An 8163-nucleotide genomic window follows, 5' to 3' on the forward strand; every position below is an offset into this window, starting at 1 on the left:
TTAAACTCCTTCCTTACTCTTTTAATTTCAATTGCTTATTATTCAGAATCATGTCTTGTTCTTCATTGATTATGTCTGAGTAGTTTGCTTGTTAGGTTTAGGGTTTTTCACAGGGATTTTATGAATTATTAGATCTGATTATTTAGGATTCTTTATCTTGCTAGATCTTCATCTTAGGTTGTTCTTCATATTAATCCTTGATTGGCCATCTAGAATTAATACTTTAGGAAAATAAATTGATATGAGAATATAATTGATTTCCTGATAAAACCTTTTGATGAGCAAAATTATTTCTTGCAAAGAGATTTGATTTAATAATTTTGTGAACAATCTAAACCTGATTTTATTGCTGATTTATTACCTAGAATTTTACAAAGAGATTTGGATTTTCTGGTTTTAAATTTAGATATTATTTGCAGTGAGAACTGATTTAATTTACAAAAGTGTTTAGAGTTCTAGATCTGTTCTTAATTGTTTGAATCCTAATTTATTTATTTGTTGATTTAATAATTCATAATTACCTGAAAAATTCCCTAGACCTAGCTTTTTGATCTTCTGAATTTACAACAGCTTTTATTTAATATTTTGCATTGCTTTTCTTTATTTAAATCAATTTGTTTAGCATAATTGAAAAACTCTATAATTTATTGTGTAGTCTTGAGTCCTTGTGGAATTCGACCCCTAAGTACTGCAGTGATCTCTTAATTTGAGAGAGTAGCTCTAGGTAAATTTGAGCATATCAAATTTTGACGCCGTTGCCGGGGATCGAACCCGGGTCACCCGCGTGACAGGCGGGAATACTTACCACTATACTACAACGACAAGATATGTTATAAGATATGTTACCACTAATACTATAAGATATGTTATTCTTTATGTGTGTATTTTCAAAAAAAAAAAAAGATAACACCATAAATCTTAAACTTACGTGCCATCCAACTTCAATACTGTTAATATCGTTTGTCTCGTAACTTCCTGAAGAAATCCAAATTTGGGATAAGCTGAACTCGCCTTCTGTTTCTACAGTAGGGTTCCAAACGCTCAAGGTCGCCTTTGCTCCGTACAGTTTTGACGGGGTTTTTGTAGTTACAACGGCATGCTATTATTTTCCAAGTCACAAAAATATAAAGAAGTGAAAAACCCAAAAAAAAACTGAATAAATCAATAAACATATTATTGGCTGTGTGATGTTTCTAGAATAGATATGCTTCACAAATCGTCAAAACGCTAGCAAAAATAAATATATATATTACTAAATGATTTAAGGAAAAACCATAAATACAAAATCAAATTTTATCTTTCAACTTCATACTGTTATATTTACAAAAATAAGTGATTAATACATGAGATTAATACAAAATAACTTTGTATTTTAGGCATGATTAATACATTAATTTACAAAACGAATCTCATAAAATACATTAATCTCATGCCTAAAATACAAAACGAATCTCATGCCTAAAATACAAAATAACTTCATACTGTTATATTTACAAATTTTCGTTTTTTTATAGTAATTAATTTGTATTTTAGGCATGAGATTCAGGGGATAATTTCCAGAACGACATAAGAAGTATAAAATATTCTCAGGCCCAGTCTAAGTGTTAGCCAAAAGTGGCCAAGGCCGAGAAATATTTTAGGAAAGTCCACTAATATTTTCTTTAAAACAAGTCTCAAAACCGTTCCTAAATGGCCCTTTAGTATATTTCTCCATAGATATTGATAAGAGTATAAACGAAAGATTATAATAGTGTATGTATGAAAATAGATCTACTGATTACTTTGCATATTAGTTATTCCTAATTAGTAGGTGGGTAATTAAGTGTATAATCAAATGCTTTTTAAAAACGATAAAATTTGTGATTGAAAATTTTTATCAACTATGTAATGTATGATAATACCTCATGTGGATAAGATAAAACTGAAGTAGATGTAGAACTCGCCATTTCGTAATATCGAACTGGAACCGTATTTGCCGGACACCGAAAAGTGCTTACGTGGGCTTCAAGTGTTTTCCATTTGCTTTTCGTTTGTATTTGGATCGGTTTTGGAATTTCGGATGGTCGTTCCTAGAAAAAGAAATTGACAAAAAAGTTTATTAGCTGGTCTTTCAAAAAATATTATTAAAAGCTTAAATTAACATAATTTTAATAATATATAAAATAGATTACTAAATAAAATGATTTAAAAAATTAAATAAACCTGAATCTTGTGATTTTTTAAAAGATCATGATTAAACGCCGGTTGGTTATATACATCAACACAAACAACATCATCCTCAGCAGATGTCTGTTAAAAAAGAAAAAAAATTATTTTATATTTCATCCTCATATTCTTTTTTCCCTCAACTTCGGAATTTATTAAAAAAAATTAACAGCAGAAATATACGTAAAAGACTATAAATTAAGTTTACCTTAATGACGGCTAAGAAAAATATGATCCATCTAATCAACGACATCCTGATTTTGCTTTCTTCTATTCAACAGTACTGGAGAAATACTGGAAAAGAAAATAAACATTATATTTCCATTTAAGGCAATGCAAAATCAACTACATATCAAAGCCTATGAACACAAGTTACACAATGATACTTAGTTAAGTACTGAACCAATGAGACAAATCGGAAGACGAGTGTTTAAAGAATGTGGTCTTAAAAATTGACATCTTGGCAAAACTATATAGAAAACTCAAGAACACAATATCCAGTAAAAGTGGTTTCTTGCCGTATGGACACATTTTTACGAAAACAAGAATCATCTTTTCTATGAGTAAACGATGACTTAAAAGTTCAAATGCGAACTCTAAACTGAGAATCAAGATTCGTGGTGTTAACTAGTATAAAGACTCTCTAACGCTAAAATCGCAACTTGGTAGAATCGGATCTTGTTTCCACATCAAATTGTTAAAATTGGACTCTTTATATGAAAATATAAAAGTAAAATATTCTGACTCAAAATCAGAAACACTTGATCCTAATGATCCTAACTAATTTTCATCCTCACTTGGCAAAACCCATCTCAGATCAACTACACCAGATTTAACAAAAAAGAATTACCTTTTTAATCACACCATTACACGCAAATGTACTCTTAAATCCTTGTAGATCAATTTCTTCACCTCCTCTGAGAATCCCAAAACTCTCGGTATTTTCACACGCTAGATCCTGTCGATTCGAACCCTTTCCAAACGGAAAGCTATCGTCGGGAAGCAGAGCCGACGGTGTTACGGTGGCGCCTGCTGCATCGGTGGAAGGAGTGATGACGGAGGCGATGAAGCTGATTCAATCGGCGTCACCTACTTGGAAATCCGCACTGGCTAACAATTTTTGAATCGCATGCAAAAAAAGAAAAGAAAGAGGACTCACAGTTTGGTGATGTAGAGTTCACTGATGTGAAGAAGACATAAAATAGTCTTTGGCAACCAAAAAAACAAGAATGTTTTTCGAAATTTGTGACGTTTTTATTATGTTGAGTACACGTACTATAATAGAAATATTCATTCTTTTCATGATTTCGGAACGTATCCAAAAATAGAAACCTGCGGACACTCTGTCTGCAATTATTTGGTGGAGCCTTCATTTATGTGAAAACCATTATTTTATTTCCTTTAATTGAATAGGTTTAATTGGCAAATGCTAAGTTTTGCAAAATAGTAGTAGTATTGTTAGTGAACCTACGTAGCTAAATTAATGTTGCATACAAATATATACACTAGAACTTCTGTAAATTATTTAATATTCTTTAAATTAATAATCGCTATATATTAATAAATTCTTCCGGTCCCAAGTTGGGTCAATGTAAAAAATGACACATTTCGATAAAATAATAAAATAATATTTTTTTGGAAATCTAGTGTAAAAATATAGTTCCGTCAATCATAAATTAATAATCATATAAACTAATATATATATATATATATATATATATATATATATAAGAAAATCTAGTGAAATATATGATTATGTTGTTATTGGCTTATTATTGAATTTGTATTCTTCTTGGAGCTCATCTCTAATTTTTCTGACTGTATCAAAACTTATGGTGTTGTCTTTTAAATCACATCCAAAAATTATAAAGAGTTATGTACGCAATAATTACTTCCTTACGTATAATTAGTTCTAAATGTACGGTAATATCTTTTTGAACTTCATCATGTAGTAGCGATTCTTTCTAAACTACAAACTTTTACATGTATCGTTTTCACCTGAATAATCTAGTAAATTATTGACATCTATCATATTACAATATCCGAGATTATTAATCAAATCATGAAGTTCATGAATGTCAACTTCATAAATTATTAATTTATCGATAAATTAAAACCTCTATAAATTAATAAAAATTCATGGTCCCGACTTTATTAATTTATAGAGGTTTTACTGTATTGTTTTTTTTAAGTTGGTTAATGGTTATGGTACTAGGCATACAGATATTAGTCTGATATCGGTTCAATACTTTTGGTTTTTAAGTGTAATATCCATTCGTTATTTAGATTTTTGGTTCAGTTTTGGTTTGTTGTTTTCCAATTTTGATTTGGTTTTGGATCTTGAACGGAAAACCAATGTAGACCCAAAATATTTTCAGGTATATTTTGGTTTTGATTCTAATTGAAAGAATCAGATATTTCATAAGATTTTAGATATTTTTTTGTTACTTTAAATTGTTGGATACTTTCAGTTCGGTTATACATGTATTTTTTGGTGTTTTGGATATTTTCAAGTTTTTGATACGGTTAACCAGATATCCATTTGGTATTTGGTTCGGTAATTTGTTTTTGGTTCTTAAATTTACTATATATATATTAGTGCACCAATTTTGTTTCGGTGTCGATACCTCTTAGTTTTTCTATGATTTTTGGGAAGTTGATATGATTTATAATAAAATTCTTTTAAATCTCATAGAAATAAATTGACAAAAAAATATAATAATATGAGATTTAGATTTTTTATATAGTTAGCTAAATGCTTTCAAATCTTCTAGTCCTTTGAAACTATTAAAAGTTAAAATTTTAAAATATTTTCGATAACATAGAATTTAAAGTAGATGTTCAAAATCATTAATTCAATGACATTAGGTTTTATTAAAATTTTTAAATTAAATGATTAGATAACTTAAAAAGTTATGAATTTGACACTAATCATTTAAAATATTAATTAGATTCAATACACTCTCTAAAACTTTTCTACGATCCATTGCTAATGACTAAACTTTTCCATGAAAACTAAACATAAACAATGTGTTTATTTAAAATAGGTATCTTTATCAATGTTCGTCTGTATATCCGTAGGATGACACTCTTCCGTAAAAATAGAAAATAATTTTAAAAAACAATACTAAAAGAAATAGTGAGAGAAAAGGTTGAACGAAATGGGAAAAAGGTGGTCCAGAGACAGAGAGTAATTGGCACTGATTCAAAAAATGTGCGAAAAAAGATGGTAGCAACGAAATTAAAATTGAAAGAGACAAGTAACCAATATATTGTTATCTTTTTTCTCCAAAAAACACCTGATGCATAGTACTCCTTTTTTTAATGAGTATATCATTTTCACTTTTACACAATGCAAAGCGACGACCATCGAAACAATTTTAATATATGGTTTCTTTTCATGTGTAAGAAAATAATTGGCTCTTCACAAGGTCAGAAGAAGGAAAAAAGAACCTCCAAAGCATAGAAAGAGAAGAATCAGTAAGGTTAAATGAATGGGAACAGAGACATTGATGACGACTCTGCTAGTAAAAACCATTTGATTTTAATATCTCTCCCAAAATTTATGCAGTCACCAAACTTTTACATTCACATATATTGGTTTTGAGTGAGGCTGACTCGCATATACAACAATAACATTGAATGGTCCCAGACACATCAAACAATAAATATTTTTTATAAATATATAGGCAAAGAGTAGAGGTGAGTGGTCTACTAATAGATGATCAATAATACAAATTTAAGTCTGAAACTTGCAATGACAGCAGAAGAAACACAAACGTAAACGATATCCTGTTATATATAGTTTGAATTTCTTACTTGAATCATTAGCTTTTTGCACTCTTGTTCTTTTTTGAACCAAATTTTTTGAATTAAATGAATAGAATATATAGTTGATTGAGATACTAAAGAGTAAAGAATAGTTTTTACTGCTCTCTTTTACTCTATTCCTTCATAGATAACTAATTACATAAATCGTTATATGTATCACTCAATAGTCCATAGCCAATATATTAACTTTTTTTTTTGTGCAAACAAGTATTTTCATTACTTAAACCTTATGAGAGGGAAGTTCATACAACCAAATGGAAAAACACAGACAAGAAGGATAGATGTAATGGTTACATGAGTTTTCCAAATGGATACAATTTGAAAAATCTTTTGGGACCATTGTGGAATCGATTATGAAGCAGGACTTCGCGAATTCCTTGATCAGCTTGTGATCATTGAAGCCATGCGCAAAATGTGCGACCAGGCTTTTTGAAGGGTGCTCCATGAGGGAGAAAATGATGAGGATACTAGCCAGCATGAGAAGGATCATAAGCAAGAACTCAAGGATCTTTATACTTGTGGACTCATAACTCATGGCATTAGATGAAGCTACAATCAGGAGACGTAAGTAATAGGAAACAATCTGTAACATGGCAGGTGGGTCCTCCCTCACATGAAGCCAAAGGCCATGGAGGTTAAGGAGATCCACACAAAGCATGTAGTCGGTTGTGCCTTGGGAGGGAGATAATAACCCGAGCTTACATCCTTTTGGCGGCTTGGTATGGGTGGTAATGGGGAACTCAACAAGGGTGTAATGACATAGATATATACAACAATGTAACATAGCAGGTGGGTCCTCTCTCACATGAAACCAATGGTCATAGAGGTTAAGGAAATCCACACAAAGCTTGTAATCAGAGTTGCCAAGACATCGACGAACAAACCCAAGGTTCAAAGAGGGATAGATACGGTTCCAGCAAGAGATGTTATTCAAAGGTGATTCTATTGACCGGTTCTCATAAGTATTAATGACCCACAAAGCAACACAGTTTGACTAGATATCAATCGACGTCTTCTATCAACTGATTCTAGAAGAAACAATGTTACGCTAATATGAGGCAAAGGGATAATTCAGAACAGACCTGGTATTTTTGGACGTTTTAATTGTGCAACACCCTGAAGAGGTAATTGGGCCTAGGCCCATATGGCAAAAATTAGGGTCTAACCGAGGGACACCCAAAGCAATTAGGTTAGCACCGTCAATACTTCTCTTTTGTTTCATCGTCGCATCTGTTCGCCGGATTCTACATGCCATCATCGGAGCCATCGTACGCCGGACTTTCCCCATTTGGAGACATCTCGAGAACTTGTTACAAGAATTGGGGGGATTAACTTGGGGCATAGTTAAGAGGGTTCGTAACGCCGGCGTTGAGATACGAAGGTGAGGCGCTTTAGATGCGATCGAGAGCTTACCAGGTTTGTGAGATTTGGATGTGCTACAAGAGTCACTCCCAATTCCGTTAGAAAAAGTCCCGCTGGTAGAATACAGCTCCTTTGGGTTCAGATAGGGAAGGGGAAACGGAGGTAGGGATGGGATTTGTCGAGGGCTAACTCCGGTATGCTTCTCCGGACTCATCCAAGAGTTTTCGCCGTTGGTTAAGGGTACTGATAGAAGGAGGTGAGATGATTGAGTAGACAGCCAAAATAAAACTGAAACAAAACACGACAGATGCATAGACCAAGCAAAGGATTTAAATTCCCGACGGCATTGCCGGCACCGGAGAGGGGGTTTCGAAAGAGTGTCTCGATATTTGGACCTGAGAGAAAAGGGGTTTCTTTAATATTGAAAATTGGTTGGCTAGCACAGAGCCAATATATTAACTAAACAAATTTTTCTATTCTGTTTTAATTGGCATTCGACCAATTAAGTACTATTATACTGCCTTCTTCGTGTGTCTATTTTGATATTTTATAAATAGTTATAAACGGTCTCTTAAGACCATCTTTACTGAGGAGTACTCTTAGGAGTACTCTCACAATTGGGCCCCAAAATTTAATTTAAATACTCATTTCCGAGTCCAAAAATAAGAGTATCGATGCTTTGGGAAGAAATTAAGCAACTCCCTGTCCCTGAGTAACGCGACGTTGTGGATCCCCATTGGTCCATTCATAAATATAAAAGGTTTT

The 8163-nt window shown here is 32.2% G+C and overlaps 1 non-coding gene across 1 annotated transcript; it reads right to left on the reverse strand.

Annotated features, from left to right (window-relative positions):
• TRNAD-GUC lies at positions 751-822 on the reverse strand. The gene has a single exon. It is a non-coding gene; the product is annotated as a tRNA-Asp (tRNA).

This window comes from Camelina sativa, chromosome 9 (genome assembly GCF_000633955.1).
Source record: "Camelina sativa cultivar DH55 chromosome 9, Cs, whole genome shotgun sequence".
In the NCBI taxonomy this organism is placed as follows: Eukaryota; Viridiplantae; Streptophyta; class Magnoliopsida; order Brassicales; family Brassicaceae; genus Camelina; species Camelina sativa.